Raw genomic sequence first — 15,267 nt, forward strand, 5'->3', positions numbered from 1 at the left:
CTCGCAGCGTGGGCGCCACAAAGCCATCCGTAATTAAATTAAACCGCTTCCAGGACGTTTAGAAGCTTCAAAACAACCAACAACAATGGCAGACAAGAACAACCACCCCCCCCACCCCACCCCGCCCCCCACCATGCAGAAAAACAAAACCAAAAAAAAAAAAAAAAACAAAGCCACACACGTGATAACTTAATCGGATTAGGCCCTTTCTGGTTTACTTCAGGTGGAGCATATGGAGGGATTTTGTGAATTAGTATTTATCATTCGATTCCAAAGTGTTTCCTTTTAACCGCTGTTCTCGAACGATAAAACAATTCAGACAAACATCAGCATGAACAGATATTTTCCCAAAAATACATTTTGCAGTAACTACTGAGATAACAAACTGCAAAACCTCAGAGTTTGATCGAATAATCATCAGGATATAATTCACATTTTGAAATATCCAGACAAAATTCTTTGTACTCTGCATTCAACAACTGAGTCTTTGAGGTAGTTTATTTCTTATCAGTCCATATCTCCAAAGGCAATCCCCTCCCTTTTTACACTACTGTAAGAATGAGGTTGCAATGAATTCAACTATATACCTTGGGGTCACAAAGTGTATGTCTATATGTCTGGGTTGCTATATTTATTTTGGGTTCTGACAGAGTTTAATGAATGACTTTGTGTCTTCTCTGTACATACTTGCGAGGTCTCGCAAGGTTTACTTGTCTGGAATAATTTGAGCCTTGTTTTATTTAGCAATGTGGTTTCATTTCATTAACAGTTGGGTGGGTATGTGCTTATTTCATGATATAAAATGTCTTGATTATATCTGTCTTCAGTTACTGTGCCAGCTCTCTTTAGATGCAATAATTTTAACTGCTAAGTGTACCTATATGTGTTTTGGTGCCCAGTGATTTTGCATAAATTGCATTGTAATTGAACCTGGTCTTGTGGTTCACTTTTTATACCTGTGGACAGGCATAGCATGATAATCTCACTTAATAATCTGTGAGGCAATGCCACACCTACACTTTCCTTACTGTACACTTCCTCTCCTCCACAACTGATGCAGAATCAACTTACCCATCCCCAGCCCAAACCCGAAAAATTACATCAAAAAGCTGAAACTGATTCTGGGTCAGCGTCTACTAACGCCGCGCGTCTTCGGAGAGCTGACACACTGGCAGGAAAAGCTCACGCACCGGCGGGAGGGAGGGGCGCCGTTGGGTGAGAGCACCGCGCATCGTCGTCTGAAACGCTTACAGCCGACGGAGGGGGAGCACGCGCAGAAGAGGAGGAGGCAGATGCTCCACGCGACGCTGTCACTTTCGCAGGGTACGGCAACGTTGCAGAGATGTTCCGGGCAGGTTGGGGTGGGGGGAGGCAGCAAATCACAGCTTTAACACAGCCCTTGGGAGCGTACCTATAGCACTTGGGGAGTCAGCTGGGGGTGGGGGGGGGTGGGCAGAGAAAGGTAACATCTGTACGTGGCTGGCGTTGGCGCTCCCAGCCCCCGAACATCTGCTGGGCCTGCAAACAGGAGCAGGATTGATGGGCCCACCTGTGCTGTCTGCTCCCGGGGGGGGGGGGGGGGGGGGGGGGGGGGCTCAGCTTTAAAGCTATACCCTCCGTTGGGGCCCCTTCACCTGAAACTTCACACACTCGCCAGGCTCAGGTAGCTCGTCGTCTTCCTGTTCCTTCCAGTCCCAGGCATTTGAAAAACCTGACAGCCAGACCGCGCAGCTGTCCTGTCACTGAGCACATCGCGTGTAGCGCTGCGTTGTATCACCCTGAGTCACAGCCGTTTGCTTTGTTCATATATTCGTATCTCCTCCAGGTATCCCCCCGGGAGCGTTGCAAGGACTACAGAAATATAGCACGCTTTCATGCAACAGGATTAAAGACTGGAGTATCAGTCATCCACTCCAGAGTTTCATCCAGGCAAACAAAGCTACACGGCAAATTCTTCACAATGATGCAAGTGCCCCTAATTGTAGCCTCCATCCTGATATCTCTTGTGCTCATCTTCTGGTCTCTAGGTTCAAGGCATCTACAGATGCAAGATTTACTATTTATGTTTTAATATAGGTCTTGCAATTAAGCTGTCTAATTGGCTAGGCTGCAATGTTCCCAAATCTGCTAAACCAGGTGATCTCTTAATCTCACTTGCCTGAGTCTTGTCATTGTCAGATGACCTACACCCCAGCTCCACATCTCTCTCACAGCCGTTATCAATGGAAGCTCAACAGCATTGTCTAACTGGTGAACTGAAATTCAGGGGCTTCTTTGCATGAATTTACCTGTATTTTTCTGCTAAGTTATCCACCTATGGACACCTTCCTGACTTCCACGGCCTGACCAACTCTCACAATCAATATTCCCTTGCTTTAATTGGTGTAACAGCTCCGCCCAGGTAACTGACCTTTCGGAAGCTCATCCATGACCCCTCACGCACCTGCAGATTACAGGGATAACAGTCAAGGATTGATTGGCTGTGAAGGAAGAGGCAATTATAATCAGCATAACTAATTTATTTATTTTTTTTGCTTTTCTTAATGCACTGGTCAAACTGTGTACCCGGCCGGGGGAGGCTCAGTGGAGAGAGAGGGCTGGCGCTCACTCCGAAGCGGGGGCGGCTGTGTTGATTGGAGCACTCCTGTGCACCCAGCACGCCTTTCTTTGTGTGGCTGTTGGGGGTGACCCTGCTCCCCCCCTCCGAGGTCATTTCTCAAAGATAACTACCCCCCCACCTCTCCGCGCACCAGGGCCAGTCCCCACGGGGGTACGAGCCACAACATGCGGTGATCCAACGCTGGCACGGTGTCAGGCTCTAATGAGGGCCCCTCTGTGGAGCTCCCTCCTGGGGCCTTCAGTGGACCTGTGCGGTGAGGCCCACGGCTGCAGGCCCTGTCATGCAGTCAGCAGCTGGCCTGACCCCGGTAACCACCGGGATGAGAGCCTGACCCCAGGAGCCTCCAGGACAAGGGCCTCTCACCGCTCCCTCTACACCTCCTGAATGACGTTTTATCGATTCCGCATGACCTTGGTCGAGTATCAAGGGTGCATTTTTATTTTATTTTATTTTCTTGACCAGAATGCACAGCCTGCAGTTGCATTGATGCTATATTTATGAAGGTGCAGCGGTATGATTGAAATGACTGACACAAGGTCTGTTCTCCGGTAGCACACCACTTGAGTTTTTCTGTCTCCCTCCTCTCTCTCAAGATCTCTGACAGGTTCGCCTGCTACGGAATTGTGTTGTAATATTTATAAGAAGCATAGCTTAGCACTGGGAACATAAAGAGGTTGGAATGCAGCTCATATGAAAGCTGATGGACATCATGAACATACATGAATTGTGATGTAAATTCTGGCCTGCATGATGCAGTGCGTTATTAGGTCAACAGAGGCCTCCGGAACTCTGACATGGCTGCAGGGGAAGTGGTGTCATCCCATCAGCCCCCTGTGCTATGGTCGCTGAGGGCCCCCATGGCGGCCACGTCGGCTCTCCCATTAGGCGATCGGGCCCTGGGCGTACCAGCCTCGGGAGCAAAAGCACATGCGCAACCCTCGGCAACGCGCTCATACGTTTTCCATTTATTTCAACCCGCGCCCGATGCAAGCTGGCACACGCCGCGCTTTCAGCGTTTTCACTGGAAAAAAAAAAAACTAACGAGCGCAGCCCAGGGAATTTCTTTGAAAATCGCGCATCAAACCACCGCTTTCATCAGGGTTTGCTCTGTGCTCCACGGGCATGGACTTGGACACTTTTCCTGCTTAGAGATCTCGCGATCCTCAGAACCTGTCACATAAGTCTTAATTTGTACTGATGCGTGTTTTTAACATTCAGTTCATGCTGTTTGGAGTTGCTTCCCCACAAGGATAGTATTTTATCATGTTAATTTGCTAGCAGGGAATAAAAGCCAACCGAACTTGTCCATGGCAATAGTCTTCCAGACCACGGGATGCCTGTTGACAGCGTGGAGCATGATGAGGGCACTTGGTCTGATTGGAGTCTCACAGGCAGGGCCCAGAAGAACACCACCAGCTGCATCATACTATCCGTTAAGGACATTCAGCACGTGACTGGTGTGCGTGGCACTGGCTACTGACTTCCGACTGCCGTTCCGATTCATATTCCACGCTAACACCTTTCCCTGAAATGTTCTTCTAATAAATTTATTTAAAAAGTGATGATCGGCTGTTGCTCAGAGCGCCGAATCGAGTAGGCAGCTTTAAGGGTTCCTCTGAGGTTTGTTTTCAATGCGAGAGGAAATAAATCGGAGGGATTTGAAAAGCGGATCGATATCTGAACTAATTTCCTATGGCAAATCCTATCCCAACAAGCAACAAAGGAAGTCTCTTCAACAGAGTGAATAAAGCACGCTGGAGCGGAACTTCAATTATATTTCTTAAGTAGAAGAGTCAGATTTTTCTCAACATATTTCCCGGAGTTCAATTTCCTGTCTTCTCTCAAGCTGTAAAATGCCTCGCACAGGTAACTCCTGTGTAAATGTCTCAAAAAAGAAAAGAAAAGAAAAAAAAACTTGCACACCAGTAAACACTACATTGTTTCTCCACATTTACCATATTTAATTGTACGTTCATGACGGAGGTTAATCTCGTAGGTATAGATCGTTCGTTTATTAAAATAATTAGCTGCCATTTCTTCGTCACCGTTGCTCATGCAAAGCTAAACTTGTTTCATGCCAAAGAAAACAAATATCCGTCCCAAATGTCACAATCACAGCAGGAGCGAACCTTTAGCATTTCAGGGCTCGAAAACTTAATGATAAATAACGTGGCAACAAATGTCATTTCTTTTTCCCCGCGCTGTTTTTTAACGAAACAAGCGGAGGATGCAGCGCTCTAAGTAAAATCTTGTTAAAACCGGAACAAGACTCCTTTGGTACATGATTCATGTTCAACTAAACTTGACTCATATGCCAGGTCGAGATTTCCTAACAAAGAAATTATAAAAAGCAAAGATGAAAGCTGGCCAGGTAGGCGTTACTATCTTAAAGGTAAGTAACTGGATGAAATGTTGGATATTAGGCTATCATATGCCCTGAATATCAAGCCATTAATAACACCGTTATGCTATCTCTGCGTGATACATATTGCATCCTAAGGATCCCGACTGAGTTTTCAATGGCAATCTTCAATTTCAGTTTCAATTGAACTGTTTAATAGTTATCCCACAGTCGCTTATTTCATCAGGGCAATGGGTTACAGCTGCAAATTGACAGATCCGCGTTGATTGGCAGCGATCGGTCCATTTTTGCCAAATATCAATACTTACTGGTGGTAGCGTACATTTCCCGGATAAACCAATAGATGAACCGGAGACGTGATACATCTCACAAATGGTTACACAACAGCTTCTCTAGAGTGCTTACGCACAGTAGTTTTAGATGATATTTCAACACTTAATAAAAATTATGTGTTTTTCTGTAAAATTCAGGTTAGACACAATTACCAAATTCAGTGACTGATGGTAACGGTAGCCTTTTTTGGCACTGTTCTCAAAACCCTTCAAAACAATGATAGTCAGTATTTAACAATATCAAGAAAATAAATATATATTGTTAAGAACATGAACAGCAGAACTAATAATAGTAACAGTAATCATCATCGTAACCATCATCGTTGTTCTGTAACGGAAAAACAGGAACAGTGAAAAAGAATACAAAAGAATGATTTGTGTACTACGATTATGTTTTAACCTCCATGCGCTGTAAACTCGGTTCATTGATGTCAGGCACAGTAGGCCTGCGTTCCGCTATAACTATACAGTTCCAGACATTTCACCGGGCAGCTATACTCTCTGCAATCATTTTACCTCTCAGAAGCTCCCACAATCTACACTCTATACCATTTTCACCCTTCTTAAGGTGACAAGAGGTTTCACAGTGAACATCGTAGTGTATCTCTGTCACCATGTACGCAATCGGAGTTTCCCAGAAAATATAGAGTAGAACTGCGAACAAAGTGTAAGCTCACGCTTGCGCCGCCAGCTGGCATTAATGCGAACTTTGGTCCTGCCCAGAAACCTCGGCAAGTCCGAAACACTACTGTTCCTGAGAGCTCAGCGTCTGCCGCGAAAGGATGCGCTTCTCTACAGTTCCCCTGGGGTCCTCTAGATGGCACTGTGGCGCTTCCTCGCACTGTATGCCGGCGATCGGGGTCGGGCAACTGCTGTGAGGCTGGATGTACATTTGAATGCCTCATATCACTTCTGCTCTGTTCTGTTTCGTGTTTTTTGTACTTCTCTTGAACCAAGAGAAAGTTTACTTTTAGACTCATGGGGAAAAGTAGTGTTTGCGGTTCGAAGTCAGCGGTGATATTTGGAAGCTATTGTGGCTCATCAATAATGGACTAGCCAGTCCATATATCAAGATGTGCATCAATTGCGAAACGCACCGTTATGCCCTCCGTGACGCCAGCAACTCTCAGACGACTGGCCGAGGTAACGTGAGTTCACACTCTTTTTTTTCTTTCAAACAATGGTGTTTGTTTTTACTAGTAGTCAACAGTTTAATGTCAAACCAGAAAATTACTGTCTTTTAACCTCTAATCTGAAGCTTAATACGAGGCGTTTGAATGAAACATCGGCTCCTTAAACCGAATCCCCTCGCAGAAAACGCACAGGTCTCGCAAGGTCACATTATATTACACTGAGGGCCATCTCCCTTATCCATTTTGCAATTAAAATTCATGTTTAGTTTTGCCCCCACATTAGATTCAGCATCTGAGAAATGACCCAAAATGACAAAATTGAATACTTTCACCACGCTAAAACCCCGCTGCCCCCCTCGTCCTTTTCGGCATAAAGTATAAAGTGAGAGAGAACCCCGAACGCTGGCTGCCCTTGCGCATGAAACCATACTGCCTTCTGCAGGGCTGCAGTCTTTAAATCTCACTTAGCTATAAAGAATATAAAAGTGTGTGTGTATAAAATACATATCTCTGCTTTACTACCCTATAAAACACAGTTTGCGGTTATTAAAGTAAATCTGGCTTTATTGCCCAAAATGGGTATTGAATAAGAGGTCTCGTAAACGGACTGGACAAAACGCATTTAATTTTTATTATTATTTTTTTGCAGGTCAAGGTCTAATGCTTCTTTTTCTGCACTGCCTACAAACTTCCATCTTTTATTCAGCTATAAAAGCCTGCTAATTTTCCACTGTGGGTTCGGTGGCCTTGTGGATTGGATGTCCACTATGACATTGGTTGGTCATATGTTCATTTTGGGTTCATGGCTGTTGTCTCTTGATTTAATGCCATGGTGTCTGTTGTTCATAAAGCATTACAGTATCTAACAGAGTGCACTGACATGGCGATTTACTGCTGCTCCTAGGGGATGCGCTTGTGTATTTGACGGCTACATGCAGAATTTTGGCCGTAAATGCAGAGTATGAGTGACAAGGCTCATACTTTACCCTAATAATTTTTGAATATCATAATCAAACCAGCCATATTGTAGCATTCATTCTTAATAGTTTTGAAGAGGAAATGATATCCTGGCCTACAGTGTTTAATAAAAACGTTCTTATATTGAGATATAGAACATGTATGTGAAGTTCTTATATTTGTGACATAGAGGGGTTTTTGTTTACATTTTTACATTTGCAGTACAGTATGTCTGGTTGTAGCACTCATGTTACACAATACAGAATTATTGACTGAGACAACAACACAGATTTTATGCAAAGAACACATATCCCTTTTTTTCAGCTGAGTCTGTTGGTATTGTCAGGTCCTGGTGCCGCTGTGGTAGCACAGAACAGCAGAGGCTACTGATAAGGGCTCCAGGAAGGCCTCACCTTCTTATCTCCCTCCCACACTCCCTTGCTTACAGAGGTTTCCACCAGTCATGTACTTTTGTGCGGTCGTCTTGAAAAATTGATATCGTCCGTTTAATTAATATAGTCTACCTTTGATACAAAACCAGACAGCTGCTAAATATTTGAGGAGGGCGTGCTTTTTGTCAGGTGACTCGCCGTTAATGTAAGAAAGAAGAGACATTTTTTTTTTTTATGTTTATATTCGCTTAGCTTTACCTGCTAAAACACTAGACTGGCTTTTGTGTCTGCTGTTTTCTCCCTCACGCTTCCAAAGGCTGCCTCTGAAGTTATCGTTAAGAGCTAAATCTGGATAAAACTCCATTAAAAATGCATGCTCAAGTAATCGTATTACCTCATTAAAAGCAAAAAAAAAAAGGTTTTCTTCACCATTATTTGGAAAGACTAATGACTGCATCCCACACATTTTATAAGCTTGTGTGGTGGGCCATTAAGTGTAAAAACAGTGGAGAACTCAGCGTGACTGCAGACAGATGGGAAGGAGACGTTGATAGAGTCACAGATAGCACACTGCGTTAGGGGGTACAGCCTAACGCAAGTCCGAATCTATACGATAGCACCCTGCATTATGCGGTCTAACCACCCCATTGAATATGTAAGGCAATGCAGTGACCAGCAGAACAACAGTTTGGATTTCTTTTTTTTGGTTAACAGCTTCCTGGAGCAGATTGGATTGGATTGGGTTGTGTGGAACAGGAAGTGGTTCGTGTTAACACGTAAGACGTTTCAGTTTCATTCTGACAGGGAGGGGCATGCTCACTGTACCTGTGGAAAGGTGTGCGTGTTGATCGGGATGTGAAGCGGAATGATGCCATGCTCAAACCTTGCAGTCCCACAGTGGCAGCAGCATGTCACACTAGTGCAGCCTTGTGATTGGACAGTGAGGCTTTCTGAGCACCAGCATGGGTGGAGCTACCCGTACACACACAGTGATGCAGAGTGCCAGGATGACAGGAAATCTGTCGTCGAAGTCATGGGGAATCACTCCACTTGGGCTTGACCCCACAACCTCCTGGTATGAAGGGAGACAATGGTACATCACTAGAGGCATGGCGTGGGTACATGAACTGGACATCTTGAGTAGCTTTGTGCTAATGCCATCTATATGCAATATCCAAGGGTTTTGTATGTGACCAGTTAGCAACCAGCAGCTTATGAATGGCAAAACACACGATTACATTACATTCATTACATTACATACATTTAGCAGACACTCTTATCCAGAGCGAATTTCAGCACAGCAGAACATAAGTGTATGTTCTAAAGCTGTGCAGCCATCAATCAGATGACCAACACTAACAGCAGTTAATTTACAGCTTTGGGACGGATTAGCAGGTAATGTTGGCTAATCAGTCCCCGAGCTGCCAGCCTACCTGTCAGTATGTACATATGTGTAAGCGTTGCTTCGAGTTCCATCACTCCTGTCTCCCTGGAAGCGCTGGAAACCTGTCCCTCCTCGGGCCCCTGGGTATCGGCTGATGCCTGGCGTTGTTGGCGGGACGGGGCCGGCGTGTCCCAGCGCTGGGCCCTCAGCAGATGGCACTGCGTGAGCATCATACTGGAGGACTCGTCTTGACTGACACCTCAGCTACTGAACACTGCGCCCAGGGACAAGGTGGTTACCATGTCAACCTGCCACTCTGGTACCCCCCCCCCACCCCCTACCCCGCCCTCAGTGTAGATGGTGGCTACAAATGATGATTTGTGTATGTGTGCTTGCATGTGTGTGTGTTCATGTACTAACAGTACCGACCTGCGTATCTGTGTGTTGAGGCTCTCCGACAGGCAACTTTCAGCATGATTAAATCTGCCTCCCTCTCCCCCCTCTCCCACAAGGGCACCTCCCTTTGACCCACGTGTTCCTCTATATTTACTGCCTGCTTGGTGATCGCGTCCTTTCCGACGAGATGGTTTCTATCCTTGTGGTTAGCCAGCACTCTGGCGCCTTCGACCTCCAACCATCCATAGACCGGTGATCCACTGCGCTGTTCCGCATGGCCTGCGGCCTGCGTTATGAGGCTCTAACCTTTGGAGAGGTAATTGACTGGGCCTGGCTGTCAGGGCTAATTAAAACAGGACGTGAATGAGTGAGGGCTGATGACTGTGATTTCCATTTATATGTGGTTCCATTCAGCCATGCCCCCTGCGCAATTAGACGCTTTTGGGTGTGAACGTGGGTTTGTCTGGCGGCCGGTGCGGATCGGTGGAGTCGGATGGCTCTGATGCGCCGTGCCGCGCGGCCGTCAGGTGAGCAGACTTCGCTGCGGCCTGTGATTACTCATTCATGCGCTGTCTGTTGCACACCATGTTTTGTATTCTTTTTTTTAAAATCCGTGGCTGGCTGTAAACATCAAAACCAAAGTCTGTCACGGAAAAGAGAGACGAGGAGGGGCTTTGCCGCCCCTTCCCGAGCAGCAGCACAGGGCAGCGGAGCTGTGGGTTTTTGGCTTATTTTTGCTGGGCTTCAGAGCAGGATGTGGAAGGTCAGACGCTGAAGGATGAGAGACTCTGACTGTCTGTGTGTGTAGGAGAGCGCAGCAGACCCGGAGCCAGCCCTCACTGCTGGGCCAAAGGTCCCTTTGCTCTGTTGTTTGGGACAGAAAGAACAATAACAAGAACATTGCTGCTGCCCGGGACTTTTTGTGCCCGCAGTGTCCGGTAAAAGCCCTCCCCTGAGGTGATCCAAGCCAGACAGGGCAGACTCAAAGCTCTTAGCGGCTTGTATCCTCCTCCATCAGGAGGAAATGCAGCTACACTTTTACGGCCATTTAACCGGTACCTCTCTCTGGCTCCCGCTGAGAGGAGCTGGAGTGATAAGCCTTAAAGGCCTGCACACTCAAACGTTTCTCTAACACCCCCCCCCCGGGACATCCCCATTCAGAACATTCTGGAACCTGAGAGCAAACACCGAGGCCAGGTGGGGTGTGGCGGGGTTCAGTCAGGTGTCAATTGGGGCGAGGACGACGGGCCACCTGGACCGAGCTCCGGGCTGCTGTCGGCAAACATCCCATCCCCATTCCGTCACTCCACAGCAAGCTCCACGGCAACATGAAACAGGCTGTCCCCCGCGGCAGTCACCACTACGGTGCTGACGGACGGGTCAGTGCCCTCGGTGACAGGGGAACTTCAGGCAGGAAAAACAGGCGACGCCCCCACCTCCCTGTCCAGCTCGGCCTGACCTGGGGCAAAACAGAGTCCAACTTCGGGAATTAACCATGGGGTCAGCGTGGACTAACCTTCCCATCTGCCACAAATGCTCAGAGGAAAATATTCTGTCAGGTACACTGTCGTAATACACTCAGAAATATGTTTTACAACATATACGTTTAAACTTTTAATTTAATTTAAAACATACATTTTAAATTTAATTTAAAACTAATCTAATTTAAAATATATTCATTCAAAACAAAAATATACTGCACTGCACAAAAATGGAAAAAAATTTCATATTCTGAATATAGTGGAGATAAAAAAATATTCTCTAAAATATATTCTCATCATATTCTTTTTGTATGGGATGTGATTGTCACCAAAACTCTCCCATCCTCTAACGGAACGTACAAATTAAAATGTCGAACCCCTGGATGTGGTAGATGGGACTCGTCAGTTGTCGTGTCAGTTGATGACTGACAGAACGACTCTGTTTTAGCTCCTGCCCTCTGCTGTCTGTAGCGTTAGCGCGATGATTGTCACTCCTGAGACGGTGTGAGTGGGCAGAGCGATGGATGACAGCAGAAGCTTACACACCACGCTTCTCCGGCAGAACTTCAGCCTGTCGCACATCTTCCAGCATCTTCCACTGTGCCGAGCGGCAGCGTGCTGGTGGCGCATTCGCGAGGGGACATTACCGAGCATCGTGGGTAATGAAGTGACTGTAGTTATCACCACAGGGATCTGGGGCCTCGCCCCGGGCTGTCATGCAGATAGAAACCCCGCCCCTCCTGTTTGCTGGTGAGGCGTTGCGTGTGATTGGCTGAGGGTGTCAGTTTTCCTGATGAAAACAAGAGGGCAGGGCATGGATGTGTTAGCAGCATCTGGAGCCTGTGTGCTGAGGAAAGGTGAGAGCTCCAGTCTCACACCCTGCGTCCTGGTTCCTCACCTTGTTGATCCTTTAGCTTGGGATGTTGCGCATTCAAACAGGGCAGGTTTTGTCAGAGAAACAACCTCCCCCCCGACCCCTCTCCCCTAACCCACTCTGCCCCGTGCGGCCTACCCCTCTGCCCTTAGCTCTCTGATCTCTGTTGTCACTGGAAGCGTTTTTCAGCCACTCTGCAGTGCTGATCAGATTGTGCACATATTTGCCCTCTCACAGCACATGTGTGCAGCCCCTCCACCCCTGGCTGCCTTTGAGAATCTCTCAGTGCTTGTCAGACATCGTTAGCCATGTATAATCGGCCTGTCGTAGAAGATGCCACATCAACACATGCCATTCCAGATTCCGGAGGATTGGGGGTGGGGGTGGGGGTGGGGGAGCGGAAGGGGGGTGGGGCGCCTTTGAGCCCGGGAGTCCCGTTGGTCGCGGGACCCGATGCAGGTTGCAGGCTGTCAGCTCGGTGCGGCGAGGTCTCAGTGTTGATTTTCCCCCCTCTCCCTTGGAGCCTGGGGCCCCCACGCAGTATCGATCCCCCTCCAGCCTCATCAGCAGCCCTGTCAGCCTGCAACAAAGGGGGGGGGGCAGAGCGAAAGCAATTTACTGCAGCCGGGAACATCGTGAGGCAACATTTAGTTTAGTTTTTTGTTTTTTTTTTGGCAGGGCGGGGGGTGGGGGCGGGATTGGTTGTCGTCTCCACCGTAGCGCCCTGAGGACGTCTGATCGGGGTGAGGTGAAGCCGTCACGGCACGGGCCCGCAGTAACTGATGAGCGGCACAGGACAACAGGGCCGGGTGGCCACAGGGATCCCCGTCTTTCACAGGGAACCCCCGTTTCTCTGGACACCCGTGACATCATTGCCGAAGTGCAGTCAGCGTTCACACACTTGCTGCCAGGTGATGCTTTTACAGTCTCTGGAATCTGACGCACTGTCAGCTGTCAGAGAGGAACACGTATGGGAGCTCGATGAACAGTATGAAAGCGTTGTCTCGCAATCACAGGGCACCCCATGAGCCCCGTGTTCCACGCCACGCCCTGTGACGTGCTCTGCATCATCGCTGAACCGCGGCCGCCGTTCCCGCGCCCGCCGCCAGGTGACGGCTTTACAGTCTGTGCAACCTGACGCACCGTCAGCTGTCAGAGAGGAACACCGCAGGGGAACTCGCTGTTCCACAAATCACAGGCGCTGGGCTGCTTGGAAGTAGGGCAGGCCGTCTCCGAATAAGCACCCCACGCACGGAGCCCGCGCCCGATGCACACGCCAAGTCCACGGCTGCAGAATAATGGAGAGGTAAGTGGAACACAGCGTGGCTGAGATGGTGTCGCTCTCATGCAAACCAGCTGCTGCAGGAGATACTCAACCAATCTTAAAAAAGAATCTGCGCTCAACAGATATGGAACAACAGACATGGGTATAACATATTGCTATAATGGCTTGCATATTACTAATGCACTGCATTTACATAACCCCTTTCAAGGGTTTCAGAGTGCTGTACCATGAAAGGGGTTGGGGGTAATTCAAGAGTCATATGTACCCCTACCCCCCGCCCCCCACAAGTGATGCACAGCAGTAATTTTGCACCAGAACGCTCAGCACACATTAGCGGAGATGTGTGATGTACACATGAACAGAGGTTTGACTATTTTCAGTCTACTTGATGCTTTTGCAGAAGAAGCACTCTCTTTGTAATGTAAGAGAAGAGAACTCCTACGACACTGCATCCCCACCGGCCGCGGCAGCAGTCATGGGGACCAGAGAAAGGGCGTATCCTATCCGCGCTCTCAGGCGTGCGGTAATTGTGTTGAAACGTAAAAGCGTACCGCAGGGCTGTTTGATGGCGATTCCAGCGCCGCTACGGATTACCCAGCTGCAGAGGACCGCAGATAAGAGAGAAACAAGGAGCTGCAGCAAAGACTCGAACCTCCATCCCCACCGTCGCTCGGAGCCCATGATACGATCGAGCGGACCGGCGTCGGCGAGCGAGAACAGTGATCCCTTTCCATTTATCTCCCGGAGATAGCTTAGCCCACCGGCAATTACTGGGAGAGCAGGAGACGCTAAATTCCAGCCTGTAGTTATAACCCGATTTAGAGCTCATTACTCTTTCATTGCTTACCTGTTGTTTGCGGGGACCGGCGCAGGAATTAACGGCGCATTAAGTCAGAGCGATAATGAAGACGTGGACGTGGAGGAGCTATCTCGCCGGCAGCCAATGAAACTCCGGCGCCCAAATACTCAGCAGAAAGACCTCCCATTACCATTTAGATTGTGCACTGTGCCCCGAGCTAGATATATGCACAAATAAATAATTGAATCCGCACTCCCTGCCTACAGAGGGGGCCTGCGTGGAGACATGCGTTTCCCCCTTATTTTCCATTTCTGTGTTGACCTGTCATCGCAACGGGCTCCGCGGTTACCTCCACAGGCAGCTTAAATAATAACGGGAGTCAATGGTTGGACTAAAGAGACCCCGTTCAACACACGCTCCCGTTCGTCATTCAGATGAAGAGTACTTGGAATATGCTCTGGCCCTGTTGGTTGGGGGTTTGGGTTTGGGTCGCTGGGCGTTATAATTGGCTCCCATGCTTGACTTTGACATTGTGGCCTGCGTTCAGTTGTGGGCGGAGTCAGAGATCAGAGAGTAGGCGTGGCCACAACACACGTATACCAATCACACGCACTGCGTAGGATAATAACACACTCCTGCGGAGCACAGCACTTTCGCTCTCTGTTAGCTGTGTGCTGTCCGGTTCAGCCTGCTGTGCTCCATAGAATTATACATTGACTGTGCTTTCAGGGCTCTTTTCTGAATTTCAGAATCATACCCTAGAAGCAATGAGGGAAAAATGGGTCAGAGAAAATGGTTTCCCCTGATGTCCCTTCCCCTCGTAAGAAATCACTGGCTGCAGTGAGGTGGATGACTGTGATTTGAAGGTTACTGAGCGCCAGCCAAGCTGACATTGAGAAACGTGCCTTCTCAGGGACCGGGAGAGAGCTGGGTCTGACCTTTCCCGTGATGCTGTTGGTTGTTGTACAGTAAGCAAAAAAATAAAGTCATAGTAAGCTTATCCTGCATCTCACAACTAAAAAAAAAAAAAAAAAAAACAGAAAAAGGGAAAAAAAGATGTGTCCCCATGGAAAACCGGCCAAGTGTTTGCCTGGGTGCTTCCCTGGGTCCTATGGTGTCATTAATAACGTCCTGTGTGAGAGTGCTCCAGCCCGACCCATTTATCAGACACCTCCTGAAATCACACGTGCCCTCCGACGTTTCTCTCTGTTTTTTTAGGTCTGCCCGCCACTTAATTTAGCAGGCTGGCTCC

The sequence above is a fragment of the Megalops cyprinoides genome, chromosome 10, assembly GCF_013368585.1.
Source record: "Megalops cyprinoides isolate fMegCyp1 chromosome 10, fMegCyp1.pri, whole genome shotgun sequence".
NCBI classification, from domain to species: domain Eukaryota; kingdom Metazoa; phylum Chordata; class Actinopteri; order Elopiformes; family Megalopidae; genus Megalops; species Megalops cyprinoides.